This window comes from Arachis hypogaea, chromosome 18 (assembly GCF_003086295.3).
Source record: "Arachis hypogaea cultivar Tifrunner chromosome 18, arahy.Tifrunner.gnm2.J5K5, whole genome shotgun sequence".
NCBI lineage: Eukaryota > Viridiplantae > Streptophyta > Magnoliopsida > Fabales > Fabaceae > Arachis > Arachis hypogaea.
Window position 1 is genome coordinate 127325119 of NC_092053.1, and position 19551 is coordinate 127344669.

At 34.6% G+C, this 19551-nt stretch overlaps 1 pseudogene; it reads left to right on the forward strand.

Moving 5' to 3' along the window:
* Positions 1-97: 97 nt before the first annotated feature.
* LOC112770491 (nuclear pore complex protein NUP205-like) lies at positions 98-18161 on the forward strand (annotated as a pseudogene).
* The last annotated feature ends 1390 nt before the right edge of the window (positions 18162-19551 follow it).

Below are 19551 nucleotides of genomic sequence, written 5' to 3' on the forward strand. Positions count from 1 at the left end.
TATTATTCAATTTTTTTTCAAATGTAGTTTTCTTACAAATCAAACCAAATCAAACCAAACGGTAAGTTTATTTAGTCGAAAAACTACGTCGTTTCATGTTTTTAAATTTTTCGGTTTAATGATCCGAAAGAACCCTAAACCCCAAAACCTCATTTCACTTTCCGAGACCTCAGTAGCTCCACTGATCCTCCCCGTGCCAAGCCAGTCCGCCACCGCTGCCTCATCGTCGGCCGCCTCTGATCGCCAGAAAACAAGACCGGCATCGACGAAGTTACCTCCAGCTCAGGAAAGCGAACGACGTCCGTGCAGGTTAGGGTTAATGTGCTATTCTTTTTTTAGTTCGATATGCTTCTCTCTGTTATTTTTTTCCTTGCTTCTCTTTGGGAAGTGTTGTTGACTTGTTGTGTTGTTCCAGAACAGTGTTATTGTGTGTGAAATAATGTAGAAACTGTTTAATTATTTATGAGTTTTCACAAGCTTCAAGAACGTATTCTGTTACTGTTAGTGGTAGTGGAAGTGTGATGCAATGTGGGCTATTTAGAGTAGTTCAAGGTTGAACTTGATATTTTTTTTTTTTATTTTATTAGGTGAAAAATTAACTTCTTATCATGGTTAATTTGTGAAATTTTCGTAATATTTCTGATATATATTTCTTCGTTGCTGGCCTTTTTATTTTTTTTTTCCCTAAATTTTTTGCATACTGGATATGGAAGGGAGCCTTGGAGTAATGATTTAAGTCTCTCCCAGTCATTTCTAGGTCACAGGCTCAAGCTGTGTAATTAATAACTAACATTTGCATTGAGTTATGTGTTTCTTTGTTCTGTTGCACAGAGGTAGCAGGATCAGAAAGAATGGTATCTCCAAAGCTGATGGTAAGCATCCTTGAGTCAGTGCTTCTGGGGCCTTCCCCTCCCACAGCGGCCCAGCGAGTGGAGCTCCTGCATGCCATTCGCACTTCTCTCCCTTCATTCCAATCCCTCCTTTCGTATCCTGTATGTATTAACTGCCATTTCATTTCGTTTAGTTCCTTTTTTCAGCAATTTCATCCGCTTCATATATTTATTTTTGTTTGTTCTGTGACTGACTATAGCCACCAAAGGCATCTGATCGAAGTCAAGTGCAGTCTAAATCAGTTAGGCTTCCGGATTCTCCACCTATCTCTCTTGATGACCATGATGTCCACATTGTGAGTTACATCCCCATTCTTTCTTTCTAATACACTTTTATTATATTTCATTTATTTTACCAAGCTTTGTGTGTAATAGTCTTGATTAAGGTATTATACGCATGTATAAGTTGCCTATCCTTTTTCTATCTAATATTTGCTTTTATGAAGCATAGGCACTGAAACTGAGTGATGATCTCCATCTCAACGAAGTTGATTGTGTTCGCTTGCTAGTATCGGCTAATCAAGAGGTATGTACTTCAGCTGCTTCTATGCCTACTAACAATGTAGCCAGTCACAAATTAGAACTTTGAAGTTCAAGCTTTAGTCTGTAAAGTAACAAATTAAAGGTTCCAAAGTAGGAAATACTGTATTAATTGAATCATTAATTTGCTTATATGCAGTGGGGATTAATGGGACGAGAACCACTGGAAATTTACAGACTTGCAGCAGGACTCTGGTATACAGAGAGAAGAGATCTGATTACATCCCTTCATTTGCTTTTACGGGTATCTTCTTGCAATCCCGGCCACCATTAAGGGTCATTTGGGCATCACTTTGGACATATGGCTTTTGGTTTTCAGGTAACACAGCTTTGTATGTTTGTTTTTCCCTCTACAGGCTGCGGTGCTTGATCAGGGACTTGAGGACGATATATTGATTGACTTTCAAAAATATCTAGAAGAACTTATCAATTCTGGACTTAGACAGCGGTTGATTTCTCTTATCAAGGTTCGCATTGTGTATTATGTTATATTGCTTGGTACTTTATGTATTACATTTTGACTTAAGAAAAAGTATCCTGAAAGTTATCTTGTTTTCTAATTGTCGGCCAGAAGAGATAAGCAAGTATACTAGAGTTTACAGCTATTCCTTTAGTTTTGCATGATGACTATACATCTTAGTTTTTTGGTTTACATTAGTTAAGCTGTTTAAGCTGAAATGATTGGACTTGATAAAATGTTTTATTTAAACGTGAAAAAGAAAATTGTGCATGTTGGTTTTGATTTGATTAACCTCTGGGCAAAAGATGGCCTCTTTATAACCTCCGAGTAAGATTTTGAGTTTGATTATAGCCTCTTTACAATTGACGTTGGCTTATTATTTTTTATTAATGAAGATATATTAATTTTCTCTATTGAACTTAGTTGCTTATACACAATATGTATCATAATGTTTGCTGTTTACTTTGCTTTACTATGTGCATACTGGATAACATATAAATCCTACAATAACAACATTGAAATTTGATACACTATATGGTCTCCAAGCATAGTATATTGTAAATGTTCATTATTTACCTTTACTAGATATTTAACTTATGTTGTAAAGATGTTTATACAACAGCTGGTTAGAATTTTCGTTCTTTCTTTGGATGATGTAAGATATGGTGGGAGGGCCATTTTATATCAGACTTCGATCCTAAAAATGTTTTTGTTTTGTTTTGTTTTGTTTTGTTGTGTGTGCGCTGAAGAATTTGCTGTTAATGTAGGAGCTTAATAGAGAAGAACCATCTGGGTTGGGTGGTCCTCAGTGTGAGCGCTATGTTCTTGATTCGAGAGGTTCTCTTGTGGAGAGACGAGCAGTGGTTGCTAGAGAAAGACTTATTTTGGGACATTGTCTTGTCCTATCAGTTCTGGTTTTGCGGACAAGTATGCATGATAGCTTTTCATGTTGATTGTTTAGTTATCCAATATGACTGCTGAATTCCTATGTGGTTTATTATTGTATTCTGTGGCAGACTATATTTCTAATAGCTTATTGATTAGGGTGAGGGTGAAACTCGTATGACAATCTGTATTTTCAGGTCCAAAGGATGTAAAAGAAATATTTTCTGTTCTAAAAGATAGTGCCGCTGAAGTCAGTGACAACAATGCCACTGTAAAACATCAGGTATTTTTATAACCATTTGCTGAGATTTTTAATTTTTATGTATCATAAGTCATATAAGTTATTTTTTTGGGGTTTTGAGGTGTGGTATTTTTCGTAGCACAAGTAACTATTAAATGTACTCTGATCTTTTGCTAAAGAGGTGGTCAAAATTTTCTCTTACTGAGATTTAATTAAACCCATATGTCTCAACTACATAGTGGAGGCTGGATTCATGCACTAATACAGATATATGATTTCCCTAATTACATATTCCTCCACTGATTACAAGTTTCTAATATTTTTTTAATGAGGATATCATTGGGGTCAAAGAGAAGAAGATTGTCATGAACCATATTTGCCCAAAACTTAGGCATTTTGGTAGAGACATGAATGGTTTTTAAATCTAGTGCACCTTCATTGTCATGATATTTTATATTCTGTTAGGGACTTGGGTATTATGGGTGCTCAAAGTCCCATATCGAGTAGTATGGGATGCTTGATGTTGTATATAAGGAGAGTGGTTCTTCCCCCTTAACAGCTAGCTTTTAAGGTGTGGTTTCCCACTTTCCTTAGGTACCTAACAATGGTATCAGAGCGTGGTTGTCGGTGCCATGGAAAGGGCTACCTATAGGCTGGATTAAGGTGAATACCGAATACTGATAGACCGTAGCAAAGTGGCTACCATTGGGTCAGTGTCGATAGAGTGAAGCCGCCGTGGACGTCGGCTCTCAGGGCCGATGTATTGTTAGGGACTTGGGTATTATGGGTGCTCAAAGTCCCACATCGAGTAGTATGGGATGCTTGATGTTGTATATAAGGAGAGTGGTTCTTCCCCCTTAACAGCTAGCTTTTAAGGTGTGGTTTCCCACTTTCCTTAGGTACCTAACATATTCCTTTGTCAAAAGTACACTATTAAATTAGCTTGGTAAAATGATGAATGACTTCTTTTTGTTGTGTCTTTTTCTGTGTTGATTTAATTTCTGAAGAAAATAAACAAAATATTGTAGATATGAAGATGTTGCAATGGATGAGTGAACATTCTAGACAAGATAAGATTAGGAAATAATCCATTAATACCTATTTCTGAAAGATGACTAGGTGGGTTTGATATATGTGGAGAAGGCATGTTGAAGGTATAGTAAGGAAAATGGATCAGATGGAGAATAGCTCTATGGCTAGGGGTAGAAGGAGAACCAGGAAAATCACAGGTGAAACTATTAAAAGAGATTTAGAGTTAATAATTTAAATATGCATGATTTTTGACTGCGCACAGCAGCATTGTTTGATTCGTATAGCTGACTTCCTGACTCCACCTTGATTGACAAGACTTCGCCTGAATATCAAGCTTTATTTGCCTTTCTGACGCACGGTGTTTCTTGTTCTTGAAATTTTTGTCACTTTCTCACAGTTTTCACACACTTCATTTTGCAGATTACTTTCAGTCTTCTTTTTACTCTTGTGATAGCATTCATATCAGATGGTTTGAATACAGTGCCTGACAAAGCATCTGTTCTGTCTTCTAATGCCTCCTTCAGACGTGAATTTCATGAACTTGTAAGATGAAGTATTATTAATGTTTTGACCTTTGAGAAGCACTGCTTGGCTATTTTGTGCTAATTTTGGATATTGTTGATGTTGTTTCATGCTTAAGGTGATAGCTGCAGGAAATGATCCAATTGTTGATGGCTTTACTGGTGTCGTAAGGCTTGCTTGGTTGGTACATTTAATGTTAATACAAGATGGTATTGTAGCAAGGGAAACTATCTCAAGTGGCTCCTCAGATGAAACGGGTTATCTTAGCCAATGCTTGGAAGTCATATTCTCGCATAATGTTTTTCAGTTTTTACTGGATAAAGTTCTTCGTACTGCTGCCTACCAGGTTCATTTGTGATGACAGATATTTGTTTTATTTTATTTTTCAAATTTGTTTTTATACTGGAACAAATTCATCAAGTCAGAAAAAAACTTCAATGACTTGGATATGGGATCCTCTATGAATACAAAGTTATATGAGAGCAACAGATATATACTGAAAGAGGAACTAACAAAGGAAAGGTTTATCAATATAGCAAATACTTCGAATATCCCAACATATCTGCGACAGAATCCTTTAACAAATGATAATTTGAACACCAAATAAAGTCCAAATGCCTAATCCTATCCTACTTGACTTAATGAGAATTATGCTCACCAAGTATACCAACAGGTGGCATAGACTTTACATTGCCCAAAGATTTGATTCCCTTCATTCTCCCAAAACCAATGAAACTAGTACTAGTCATAGGAGCTGACTATTGCAACAGTATAGTGCAAAATAGATGTGAAACAGATTTAGAACTCAAACTGACCATATTGTATAGCAAGGGAAATAGTCATATGTAGCTTCAGAACCCACTAAATATCATCATGACTAATTCTTTTAAGTTTTTAGTTGAAACAAATATTTTTTTTGGATAAATTAAGAATTCCATTATGATGAGAGAAAAAAAATACAAAAAAGTGGGTGAATAGTATTGCCCTGTATAAAAGCAAAACACAAACAAAAACCTACCAAAAGCAAAGCTCTCCAATCTCTCAACATGTCCGGAAGAGAAATTCCTCTAAAAGCATCATGAGCTTTATGTGAAATAGATTGAAATTCCTCTAAAAGCTTCATGAGCTTTATGTGAAATAGATGCTAAGTGTCTAATCCTATCCCATAAGACATGTATATCAGAGAATCTGTCATTAAAGGTGTGTGCATTATGCTCCAATCAGATAGTCCAAATAGTGGCAAAAATTGCATTGTTTCACATAATTTTGTTTCTTTTCTACTACCAAACCAACAAACCTAGTCAATCAAAATATATCTAGAGTTGCAGGTCACGCCTGACATTCATCAAAGATGCTAAACAAATTGTCCCATAAGAAACTAGCCATTTGGCAATGCAAAAACAGATAGCGAATTTGACTCTGAATTTGCCCTTCACATAATACACACATCAGGGGAGAAGCAACAAGTCATTGGTATTAATTCTATTAAGCATAGCTGTCCATATAAAAGATTTGACTTTAGAGAGAGCTTTGGACTTCCAAATGAGTTTATCTAGACAGAAAGTAGTATTACAGGACTAAGAAAATAAATGGAAGAAAGATTTTTAGCTAAAATTGCCAGAAGAGTCAATAGATTAAATCCTTTTATCAGGGATAGGAGACAAAGAAAAATCATCAATGAGGCCTAAGAGCTTTGGACTTTCAAACATGTGTATAAAGGATAAAGGAGGTTGTATTCAAGTAATGAAATAGGAATTAAAATTAGGATTTACAAGATAAAAACCTGAAGGTATCAAGAGAGGAGGAGCTTTGTTTTGTGCTAGTAAACTAACGGGCATGATGCAAGAGATTCAAATGGGTTTTTAAGTTGAGGATTCATGAATTTCAAGGTCGTTGTGGTCTCAAAGATAATTGGAACCTTTGCTTAGTTAAATTGTAGTCTAGGTAGAGGAATTTGGTAAAGTGATAAACGATGAAGGCACCAAAGGGTTTGGAGTGTTATCCATAAGTGTTTTAGAAATGGTTTTGTTTATATTATCTGGAATAAAAAATGGCTATTTTAATTATTTGTTGATTTTAGCTTTACATGATATTATACTTCCCGGATGTGCGTTTGAGATACCAGCTTTTTGTCTTACAGAATGAAGACGAAGATATGATCTACATGTACAATGCATATTTGCATAAGCTGATTACCTGCTTCTTGTCTAATCCACTTGCAAGGGACAAGGTCAGTGTATTTTTATATTTTTTCTGTATTTCATCCATAAAAAAATGTCAGTTAATTTATTCCTGACCAACTATAGAACAAGCTGATTTAGTAGGTAAAATGCATAACACATTGGGAAGTTTGATTCTGACTGCCTGGTTACTTTATGTAGCCTCATATCTCATCATAGCTGCTGTATCTGCATATTGTTGTCTGTGATTTTCATGATGGGAAGTTATTATGTTATTTGTAGCTTCCATATTTCTGCTACCCCACCTCACTAGTGTATGTTGGCTGAAGTTGAGTTTGTTTTTCCCAAAGGAAATGGATGTTAAAATTTGAAATGTGGTTTTTCCATTCTTCTTTGGTTCATTGCTCGTTCCCCTACCTGGCCTTAGAATGAAATTGCAGTGGCTTTTGTGGTTTTCAGTTGTTTTGTTTAAGGTTGATATTTCAGACCAAAGGGCCACACTTCATTATTTTGTCCTCTTGGCCTGAAATTTATGTAACTGCTCAACACAAAATATGCAGCTTTTATTTTGTTCAATAACTTAGATGTTTAACTGCGCTTCTGATAGAAACTGGCATCAAAGTAGTTGCAGAAATCTCTAGTCTTTATTACTATAGCCACACTGCTACAAGTGTGATATCACAGTTACTGTTAATGAAAAATTACATAAGAAAAAAAAAATTGGACTATCCTTGAGCTCCAGTTTTGATAGGCTCAAGTTTCCCCAGTTTTCACTAATGTCTTTTCCTGCCTACTCCCAAAATTGCATTTTTGGGTTCAAATTTGTCTGTCATTCCCCTTGTGAACTCAGAAATAGTTTGTTATGCTTCCTTCTTTAGGTTACCCTCTTCTTTAGTGATTTTCGGTTCCTAAATCCTATAAAATTATAATTTGATTTGTGCTATTCAATTTCTTGAGGTTGATTCCCCATTTTTTTCTTGATAGAGTGAACTGGTACTAGAGCTCAAAGGACCTCCTGTGAGATTAGTTCTAGGGGATCACTTCCTCGCGTGACAGGTGTCATTGTTAGTTGGGACTTAACTACCTGACCCACAATTTACATTTCTCTACCTGTGTAACTTGCTGAGCAAGTTAGCAAGTTATCCAAGTCATTATGGCTGCTATACCATTCTACTCCCATGCCTACACTCATGCATAGTTCAACTCAGTTACTTCAATATTCATCTATCTGATTTTATTTCTCCCAATACAATGCCTCATTCAAGGACCATATTGCCCATATTCCTTCCTTGGAACAGCTTGTTGACCTTTTTAAAAAAAGGCACTCAGCAATACATATTTGTGACTAATGGAGAAGATGAGATTCGAAGATTTATGGCTCCTAGCTCAGGGAAGTCCACCTAGGCAAAAATTAAGGGGCATGATATAATGAACTCGTGTTATAGCTCGAGTGAGTTTATGTGAGACTAGTTTCTAGGAGTAGAATCTGCAAGTGGGCAATAATAACCACAGAATAGGTTTGATACCATATTAGTATTGAGTGAGGCAGTGAGCCTATCTCAACCCCATATAGAAGTTCTCTAGACATTATCTTGAGGCATGTGGTCTCTAACTGTAGTTATTGCAGTATATCAGCATAACAATGTTTTTATTCTGCTTTGTTCTTTTTTCGTAAAAATATTCACTTGTATTTATTTGTATACTTTTTGCAGATAAAGGAATCCAAGGAATGGACTATGAGCATGCTTAGTTCATATCGAGTTGTTGGATCACATGACTTTTCACAGGACAGTAGCACAACTTCCCGTGGCACTGAAATGAGCCCTTTACCATTTAATTCAATCTTGGACTTTGTCAGTGAAATTTATAAGGTCAGTTAGAACAATTGGCTCCTCTATTTATATACCCTAGATGAGCTAGGGGGATGGGGAAAGGTTATGCATCCTTGAGCCAACAGCAGCTTCATTGTACAATGAAATATTTACACTTATTTATTCAGCAAGCAATTATGTTTTTTAGATCTGAGTTTCAGCTCATTGATATTAATTTTGTTCTGCTGTTTGATGATTGTTAGTATCTCAGTGCAAATGATTCCACTAATTAATTCTAACGGCTTTTCTTTTATCATTAGTTATCAAAAAGTTGATGTTCAAAGAAAGTAATTTTTTTTTTCTGTATTTCCTTTTCTTTTTGGAACAAAAGAATAATTTAAGTAAGATGAAGAGAAGAACAATAGAAAAGAGGATAAGAGTTCCTCTATACAAAAGAAAAACAAACAAAAGATTTCTCTTTAAGAGATGCGAATCTCCATCCATGATTTCATGACCAGAGTTTGGTGCCTCAAAATCTTGATTCATTCCACTTATAATAATAATAATGCAAGGCATACAAACTTAGCTAATTTATGGGAAATAAACTCATCTAAACAGTACGTATGGCTGTAACTTACAAATATTATTGGTGTCAATTACAATCAATCCGGTTGGCATAATTGATTAAGCACAGTCTTCTTCAATCTTCAGAAAGAACCAGAGCTCTTGTCTGGCAATGATGTTTTGTGGACATTTGTAAATTTTGCTGGAGAGGACCATACGAATTTCCAAACTCTTGTGGCCTTCTTGAATATGCTGAGCACCTTGGTAAGGAAGTTTCTGATTGCCTTAAATTGATGCTTTAGTGTTGGACTGCACCTTTTGATTCTGCTGTTTTTGTATACTGCTTTTCAGGCTTCCAGTCAAGAAGGTGCTTCGAAGGTTTATGAGTTGCTTCAAGGTAAAGCATTCCGCTCAATTGGGTGGAGTACTTTGTTTGAATGCCTAACAATTTACGATGAGAAGTTCAAACAGTCTCTTCAAACTGCTGGATCAATGTTGCCTGAAATTCAGGAGGGGGATGCAAAAGCACTTGTGGCATACTTAAATGTTCTAAAGAAGGTTTAACTTCACCTTTTTTTTTGAGTCAGCTTATGTTGTCGAACCAGTTATAATTTACACGTGCTTATACTTGTTCCTAAAAATAAAAGGGGATTCATTTCTGTTTTTAAATCTCAATCCCGTATGGCCTAACTGTAATGGTCTCTTCCACCACTTTGTCCTTCGTAGACTCTCCATGTTTTAACTTGGTTTATTATGAGTTTGTCTAAGAAGAGCTGAAGTATCAGGATCTTTTTTCCTGTTTGGTATCATATTTGCATGATGCACTCATACTATGCTAAACGCTTGGTTTAATTTGCACTATGGGGGCTCTAGTTTCATTGTTGGATGAAATATTGCTTTATTATTTATCTCCCAATTGTATTTTACTTTTTATTTGTCTTATATATACAGGTTATGGAAAATGGAAACCCAATAGAAAGAAAAAACTGGTTTCCTGATATTGAACCACTGTTTAAGCTTCTTGGTTATGAAAATGTACCCCCTTATTTGAAGGTAGGATTTCTTTACTGTGAGGTTCTTGTTGGTAGTCTAAAAGTTTACTTGGAGTGAACTAATTGCACTGTTATTCTAAACAATCTGTCATTGTTTGCGATGGGAATATAGGGCGCTCTGAGGAATGCAATAGTCACATTTATTCGTGTCTCTCCAATGTTGAAGGATAGTATTTGGACCTATCTTGAGCAATATGATCTGCCAGTAGTTGTGGGGACTGATGTCCAGAATAATCCACAATCTATGGCTTCTCAGGTTGGTATATTTGTTTTACAAAATAAGTGGAGGTTTTCTTTTTAAGTATTACATTTCAAATTTCTCAGGAACAAATCTTATAGAACCTCATGTTGTTAGCTGCTACCTGCTAGATCAAGAAATCCATACATTATATCTCTAGGACATCCCTATTTTGCAAGCAATACATTTAAAATGTAATTATCTAATTATTTGACAGGTGTATGATATGCAATTTGAACTCAACGAAATTGAAGCAAGGAGAGAACAGTATCCTTCAACTATATCATTCCTTAATTTGATAAATGCTCTTATTGCTGAAGAAAGAGATTTGAGTGATAGAGGGCGAAGGTAGCAGTCATAGAATTTTAAATATTTGTTGTAGTTTCTAATATCTACTCCCTTTCTTGCTTGCATGCTAAAGTCAAAGTGTTTGTTAATTTTTCAGATTTATTGGCATATTCAGATTCATCTATGACCACGTTTTTGGGCCATTTCCTCAGAGAGCCTATGCTGATCCCTGTGAAAAATGGCAGTTGGTTGTCGCTTGCCTTCAGCACTTTCATATGTGAGTTCTTTTTGTTGTGGATTTGAGAAATAATGTTCTTTTCTCCCTCACCCCCTCCCTCCAATCTCTTTTGCTTAACTAGAATCAAGAGAACAGACTTCTCTATCATGCTAAGTGAAACTCATTATTTGTAATTCAAGCTTCATCAAGAGCTTGTATCAGAAGATTATTAATAGAAAGTGTTATTTTATATTTAAGTTAATAGGAGAAGTGAAGGGCATTGGATGGATTAATTATGAATTTCTTTAGGCCTTTGGCAATGCAAGTACCTTGTGTGATCCACCATCATAGTCTCTTCTTGGCTCAAAGGAAGTAAGGGAACTTAAATTATTTACTTTGATAGAAAGAACGTCATACAGGAATAGTAAGTTATGGAGGTGATAAAGGGTTTTTAGGGTTCTTGGTACTGTGTTTAAGAGGTGATTAGTATGTGAATGCTCGAGAAGAAAACCTTCTCAGCTTGTGGGTTTTATATACACTGAAGTAATTGAGTAATGGGCAAAAGTAAACACGAAAGAGTATAGAAGGGACAAAAGTACACCCAAATGATTATAAAATAGTGGGATATATCCCAAAGATTATTTCCACAAGTTTAAACTACCCTTCCATTATCTAAACTTCTGCTAGTCTAATATAAAGTTGCAGCCATGCAGTTGTAATCCTCAAATTGCTATACAATAGTTTAAAAAGCATTTCCAGTTTGCCTTTGTCTGAGTCTATTGCTGCTGACGCTGCATATATAGTTAGAAGGGCAATTTTGACTTGTGGAAACAATCTCTTGCGTGTATATGACTATTTTCTAATCTTTTGGGTGTACCTTTTTCCCCTCTATATAATTTTTGTGTATACTTTTGTCTATTTACTAAAAGTAATAATTCATGATAATTACATTGTTTTATACTAATCATTCCTAATTGATACATAAAGGAACTTCACTGTTATCAACAGTTTTCCCTTTTGTATGTGTTGCTTGTGGTTGTTTTTGCTGGGCTTGTAATTTTTCCTTTAGCTTTGGGGCTTTTATTCAGGATTTATCTTCTCGTAGTATAATCTCATCTGACATTATTTCATATTTGGGGGAATAAAAACCACAATGCAGGATTTTAAACATGTATGACATCAAGGAGGAGGACTTCGACGGTGTAGTTGATCAGTCACGACTTTCAACAGCTAAAGAAACATCACCAATTCAGTTCCAGCTCCCTGTTTTAGAATTGCTGAAAGTATGTGCTTTTACATGGTGTATAAAATTGATATTCTAATGGTCATTATCCTTAGTTCTGAATTTGCAAGTTTATAATACTAAATCTTACAGTTATGTCACTCATTTGGACAAGCATACTACTAGTGCTTGACAACCTACTATCAGCCACACAGTTTATTCCACTGCTTCGATTTCTGTTGTGTCTAATGTCAATGTTCTCGTCAATTATGACATTAGTTCCTCAATCATTTATGTGTGCTATGTATTATGGTTTTTACGAATGTTTATGTTTGTTAGTTACTTTGTAGATTAAACAATTTGATTGGTTTCAGGACTTCATGAGTGGTAAGACTTGCTTTCGGAACATTATGGGTATTCTTCTGCAAGGGGTAAATTCTGTCATTGCTGAACGCAGTAGCCAAATATATGGCCAGCTTTTAGAGAATGCTGTGCAGCTTTCTCTGGAAATAATACTACTTGTCTTTGAAAAGGATTTACTTCTTTCTGATTATTGGCGTCCCCTATATCAGGTAATATTTATATTTTTACAACTGATTAGTGAATTTCCCCACGCATGCTTGATTTCCCATTTCCCTATTGCATGGCTAAAACTTATTTTGTGATTTCAATGCCATACAAATGATTTCGCCTGGATATTAATTCGTGATAATAGTGCCAAGCCACACTCTCCAATGTCCTTTTTGAATTGTGGAATTAGTTTAGGAAACCGTCAATGTGTGATTTTGTTGAGATATTTTCCATTCCTGTTTTTTTTTTTTAAAAGAAAAAGAATAAGAAAAGAAAAAAAAAGGACATCCCGATGCACAAGTATCCCGCATTAACGTAGGGTCCGAGGAAGGGCCACACCCAGAGGGTGTAATGTACGCAGCCTAACCTGATAATTACATCAGTGGCTATTTCACACGGAGACAACTCAATCGTTGCTCCAAGGCTTCCCTTCAAAAGGAAAAGAGCAGCTTTATTTTTAGTATCATATTCTATTGCATTGGATAATTGCTTATTGTGGTGTTTTTTTCTTAAAAATATGCTTGCAGCCCTTGGATGTCATACTTTCTCATGATCATAATCAAATAGTGGCACTCTTGGAGTATGTAAGATATGATTTTCAGCCAAAAGTTCAACAATCCTCAATCAGAATCATGAGTATTTTAAGGCACTCAAATTACCTTCCTATTTCTTATTCTTGATGTGTAATTTTGGGAGTTCTGCAAACTGGATATCATAGTGTGAAATTGATAATGTTGTTTTGGGGCCACAGTTCTCGCATGGTTGGCTTGTTCAACTCCTGCTAAAATCTAATGCTGCAACAGCTTGATAGAAGATTATGCAGCCTGCTTGAGTTGCGGTCAGAAGAGTCTCAAACAATTGACAATAATAATGATGATCCAGGCATTCTTATTCTGAAAGTTTGTTGCTGTCTACTGCTTGTTTTTTTCCTCTTTCCTTATTTGTAGTCTTCCTAAATTGCCATTTGGAAATGTTGAAATGATCTTTTCAGCTTCTAATTGACAACATCGGCAGGCCAGCTCCTAATATTACTCATTTACTACTTAAATTTGACCTTGACATGCCAGTTGAGCGGACGGTTCTACAACCTAAATTTTATTACAGGTTTGGTTTGTTGTCTATTGGTGCTTAATATTTTTCTTCTTGTAAATGCAACTGTGCTGTTAAAAGTTATAATGTTGTCTGCAGTTGCATGAAGGTTATTCTTGATATCTTGGACAAACTTTTGAAGCCTGATGCAAATGCTTTGCTTCATGAATTTGGTTTTCAGGTCGTAAAGTGCTCATCTTGCTCTAACAATTGTAAAATAGTATATGAGATCTTTGCATCTTTTACCACCATTAATCATTTACGAATAAGATGTCTAAAGGAATCTTGATTGTTCTCTTGATGCAGCTCCTTTATGAGTTGTGTGTAGATCCACTAACATGTGTACCTATGATGGATCTGCTGTCAAATAGAAAGTACCAATTCTTTGTTAAGGTGCAGAATTTGGGATACATCTGCTTTCATTATTGTGGTTCTTGTTATTGCTTATGTTTATTTTTAATTATCTAAAACTCCTTTCGTTGGTATTATATAGCACCTTGATACAATTGGTATTGCTCCACTTCCTAAACGGAACACCAACCAGCCTCTCCGCATCAGTTCTCTTCATCAGGTCTTACCATAACCTTTCAGTTTCTCTGATTTTGTTTTCCATTATATGATTTTGACATCTTTGAACTCTTTTCTATTGTACTGGGTATCAATTTGGTTTGACACTCTTATCACCTGCGAGTATTTATTTTGGAGTTTTGTGTTTTCGTTTGTTTGACAAAATAAGTAATCTATCTATTATCGATTATCAATTATCTATTATAAAAGGAGAGCCAAAAGTAATGTTATAGTGACACTTAACCTTTTAAGTTTCATAAGAAATTGCCATGTCATCCATTGCAATATCATAGAAGAAAGCATCTATCATAGAACTACATTTATACTACCATAGAGAATAATAACATCTATACTGTTAATCTAGTATTATTCTCATAATTTCACACATTAAATTATCTTATTCTACAAAAAAAATAGATTATAAAGAATGTTCATGCATTATATTTGGAGAATAAATTTATTTTATGAAAAATTATTTGTTTATCTATTTATCTATCTATCAATTTATTTATAATGTATAAAAAAAATTAAGTAATGATACAATGAACTCTTGATTTATTAGATAACTTATAATATTGCTACATAAACATTTTAGTTAAATTGCAATTTATAACTTTTCTATCGCATCACTTTTTATTCTTCTTATGTAGTGTTTATCCTTATCTTTTAATCTTTTTTTACTTTTTACTTTTATGTAAGTTACTCTATGCCTTTAATAGTAATATTATTCCTCTTAATAGATATAAATTAGTTAATAAAACCTAATTCATTCTCTCTTTTTATTCTCATATCTATTCATATTTACTATATAAATTCACATTCACTTCACACATCTTCTATGTCTCCTCTTACATAATCTTATGCCTCTACTCTTTCTCCTCTATCGTTGTTAATGTTTTGCACAATTATTTGAAAAAATTGGTTCATGACCATCAGGGACGGATCCAGGAATTTTAATATGGAGGGACTGGATTTTAGACGAACTTTTTAATTTTTTATTATATTTTTTCATTCCATAAAAGCAATTTAGACATAACATATAGTTATTGAGTTGGTTTTTCAAAAGGTTTATCAATATATATATATATATATATATATATATATATATATATTAAAAAAATTATAAATTCTTTTTCACAATTTTATTTTTAGCATGACAGTTGTTGTATAAAAGAAATATAACAATATCAATAATATATTATGAAATTATAAAATATCAATAATTTATAGTATGTTTAGTTAAAAATTATCACATATCTTATTAATTAAAATTAATTCTTTCAAAAAATTTAAAAAATTTATAAACAAATTATAAACTATTAATTATGTGATAGACACAGTACTCTAATATTTCATATCCTATTTGGAGAATAAATTTTAGTTTGTGACAATCTATTTATTTATCTAGTTATCTATTTATTTATAATGTATAAAAAGAAAAATCAAATAATATACAATGAACACTCGACATATTAGATAATTTCTAATGTTGCCACATGAACATTTTAGTGAAATGCTGATTTTATAGTTTTTCTGACATCATTACTTTTTAATCTTTTAAGTAGTGTTGTACCCACAAAAATTCATAAAAAAAAAAAAAAAACTAATAACAAACAACAACAAACCTCATTTCACTAGGTGAGATCGGCTACATGGATCAAATAACACTATTGAACTCGATCATGTATCATGTCTCCAGTGAATTGTTAGACGCAGATCTCCTTGATACCTCTAGGATGATTCTTGGATCTTCCTCTACCTTTTATCCCTCGTGTACTTTTCATCTCATCCACCCTCTATCTGGATGTCTTACTCTTACCGATCTTCCCACATGTCTAGATCACGTGAGACGAGTTTCTACCATCTTTCAACATAGGCGCTACACCAAATTCTCTTTTATATCTTCATTCCTTATTTTGTCTTTACATGTGTGCTTGCTCATCCATCTTAGTATCATCATCTTTGCCACACTTAACTTATCTTCATGTTCACCTTTGCTCCTGAACTCTGTTCCATATAGGATAGTCAGTTTAATGGTAGTGCGATAAATTAGTTCAAAAGTTAGATCCCCTCTTCTGATTGATACTTCTTCATTGATTTTGTGCTTCCTGCATGGCTGAGGAAGAGGGTCACCTTTCAACAGAATTCGGCCAACTCAACCATTTGGCTGTGGCTTAGGCTTACCACTAGAAACACCTCAATAAGCTCAAGGCATCTATTGACAACTCTAGTTTGTCCATCGTTTTGAGGATGATATATAGTGCTGTATTTTAACATGGTTCCAGCCAATCTAACAGCTCAATGCAAAAAGTGTTCACTGTCTCTAACCGAAGCATGGAATCCCATGCAAGCACACTACTTGGTAAGTTTATCAACCACAACAAATACAATTAATATCAAATTCATCCTGAAGATAACCCATTTTTTCAAATTGGTCTCTGAAAGATTTTGTTATCCATATTAGTCCCTGAAAGATACAACGCAAGTTAAATTGATCATTTAATTAGATGTTGACGTGTCACATTAGGTGGCATGTGGTATGATGACATGGCATGTTAATGTCACATGTCACAAAATGATTTGTTGACGTATCATGTCATGTTAAGATACAACCAATCATTTTGCGAACACGTGGTTCTTCCCCCTTAATATCCTTAGATGCCTATGAAGATTCTTCTGTTATGATGATAGTTCATGTGTGCGTTTGAGATATTCAAGTAGACCTCTATAATCGTTAGCAACTTTTATAAATGAGATTAAGTCTAGCCCATTTTCTTGTCAGTAGTCTCAATGTTACTTGTAATCTTGGCTGACTAATTTAGAAGTCATATTTTGATACGTTTGAGATGGGTGGTTTGTTCCATTACTTTCTTGTTTAGAGAGCATGGTTATTAAAACTTCTAGCTGTTGAGCTGCACGCTGGAGAAGTTAGTAGCTCAAAACATAGAGAAGCATGCCAGACAATCCTTTCTCATCTTTTTGGTCAAGGTATAACTGAAGTTGATGGACACCAACCATGTCCCGTTTTCATTTGAAGATACTTTGGAAACTGCTGCTATAAGAACTGTCAGCAAGAGTCAGGTAATGAAGGTCATTGAATTTTGTTGTACTTCTTTTAATGTGGACTCTCATATCACATGTATATTTTTGAATTTATGTTGTTTACAGTATATTATGTGCAGTATCATTTACATGCACCCTAAAGAGTTTCCTCAAGGCAGCTAAACACTACAGTTACTGTAACTAACGCTTTGACCTTGGGTATCCCTGCTCCCTTATGCTATGTATTCAGTATGTAAATGTTAATTAATAACTTTTTTGCTTAATTTTATATATCCATTGCATTCAAATTAAATGAACACTTTGGAAATACACAAATGTAAAATTATAAGGTCATTCATCCTTGATCCTTAATAATACTACTTTGTTGCTCCATTTGGTCAATTATTACTACTGTGATATTCTAGTTGCATGTTTTCTATATTATTGGTTTGGTTTTCATTGTGCAATACCCGGGTTCAGAAATAACGTAGATATATTTGTTGGAAATGTGAGAATGTCTAATGTCTCATGTCATCATAATTATCTTTATTGAATATAGAGTATGTAAGATGATCTGATCAGCTGCTTATCATATATTCTTCTCCTGAGTTGTATTTTTTCTTGAAATTCAGGTGTTAGAATTGCTTGAAGTAATCCAGTTTAGATGTCCAGACGCCACTACTAGCTCTCAAATATTGTGTCTAGCATGAAGTATGACTTGATGGTGAGATACTTGTCCAAACTTTATTAATTCTATATTTCTTAAGCCCCCTCCTCCTCTCTCTCTCTCTCTCTCCTCTCTCTCTCTCTCTCTCTCTCTCTCTCTCCAAAATCCATTACATTAATTTTCAAAAATGGCTCCTCTCAATTCAGAATATAATTCCAATGATCTTCAGTCTTTGACTATCTTCAAGTCTGTAATATTCTTATGGTCGGATATCTTATTCAGGCGGAAGAAATACTTGGAATTCTGGAAAGGGTGGTGTCTACTATTATTCTGAGAGAGGGACCGGCTAATTGACCTTGCTACTTTCATGACAAACTTTGGCAGGTTTATCTATTTTCGATTCTTTATTTCTTGATAAAATATATCTGTTTCAATTTTAATTTAGTGTTGACAATATTAGGTTTCATCTGCATCCTGAACATTCTGTATTCTCAATTTTCATTCCTTTTTGGGACAATGTATTCATAAGAATTTAATCTACTTTCTTGTCGTAGACATACAATTCTGCTCATCTCCAGGTGAGTAATATTGGCAGTGAAGTTGAGCTAAATGATGTGAAAGAGATAATTCAACAGTTGCTGAGATGGGGGTGGAAACACAATAAAAATCTTGAGGAACAAGCTGCACAATGCACTGTTGATGCCTGGTCTCAGGTTGTTGAGGTAAGCATCTTTTATCTATCTGTATACTCATTTTTTTAGAGGATTATTCGCTGACTTAGTCGTGTTTTTAAAGGTTCCACTTCTAGAAGATTAGCATGCTTGAAAATCGATCTGAAATTCTGTTTCAGTGAGTTGCCACAATCCTCATCATCAAAATAGTTATAGTGGGCTCTCTGTTGTCGTGCGTTTTTGTAATCATTGAAATGCCTTGTCAGGGTCCTTGACACATCTCTTAGTGCTTCTGCTTCTCCAGACTGTTCATTGAAGATGGATTCATAATACAGGTGAAACTTATGTATTTTGGATGTGTTAGTGATCATTATATGATATACGGTTTATATTATTTAACATCCTGCAATTCTCTCAGTGCATTGACTTGCATGGCCAAACTAGAGATGAAAGGTTTTTATTTCCTGGCAGTCTGAGTTCGGATAATATAACAGCCTCATCATTTGGAAACAATTATCAATGTGCATGCTTGACCATATTGTTTACTTATTGGTATTCTTAGAAATGAATGTCAGAAGCTCTTAGAACGTAATTTACTAGTTGCTTAACTTATTCGTTGGTTGATGTACTGTGTTGGTGCATAACTTGTGCATGTTTTTTCAGCCATATGCTTGCTCCTTAGCTATTTAGTATTGCCAGAATGTGGTTGATCAGATGTTAACCACAGTTCTTCAATTCTTGCTGCTTATGAACAGATAATGAATATATTGATCTCTCCAAAGGTTATGCAAACAAATTAGAAT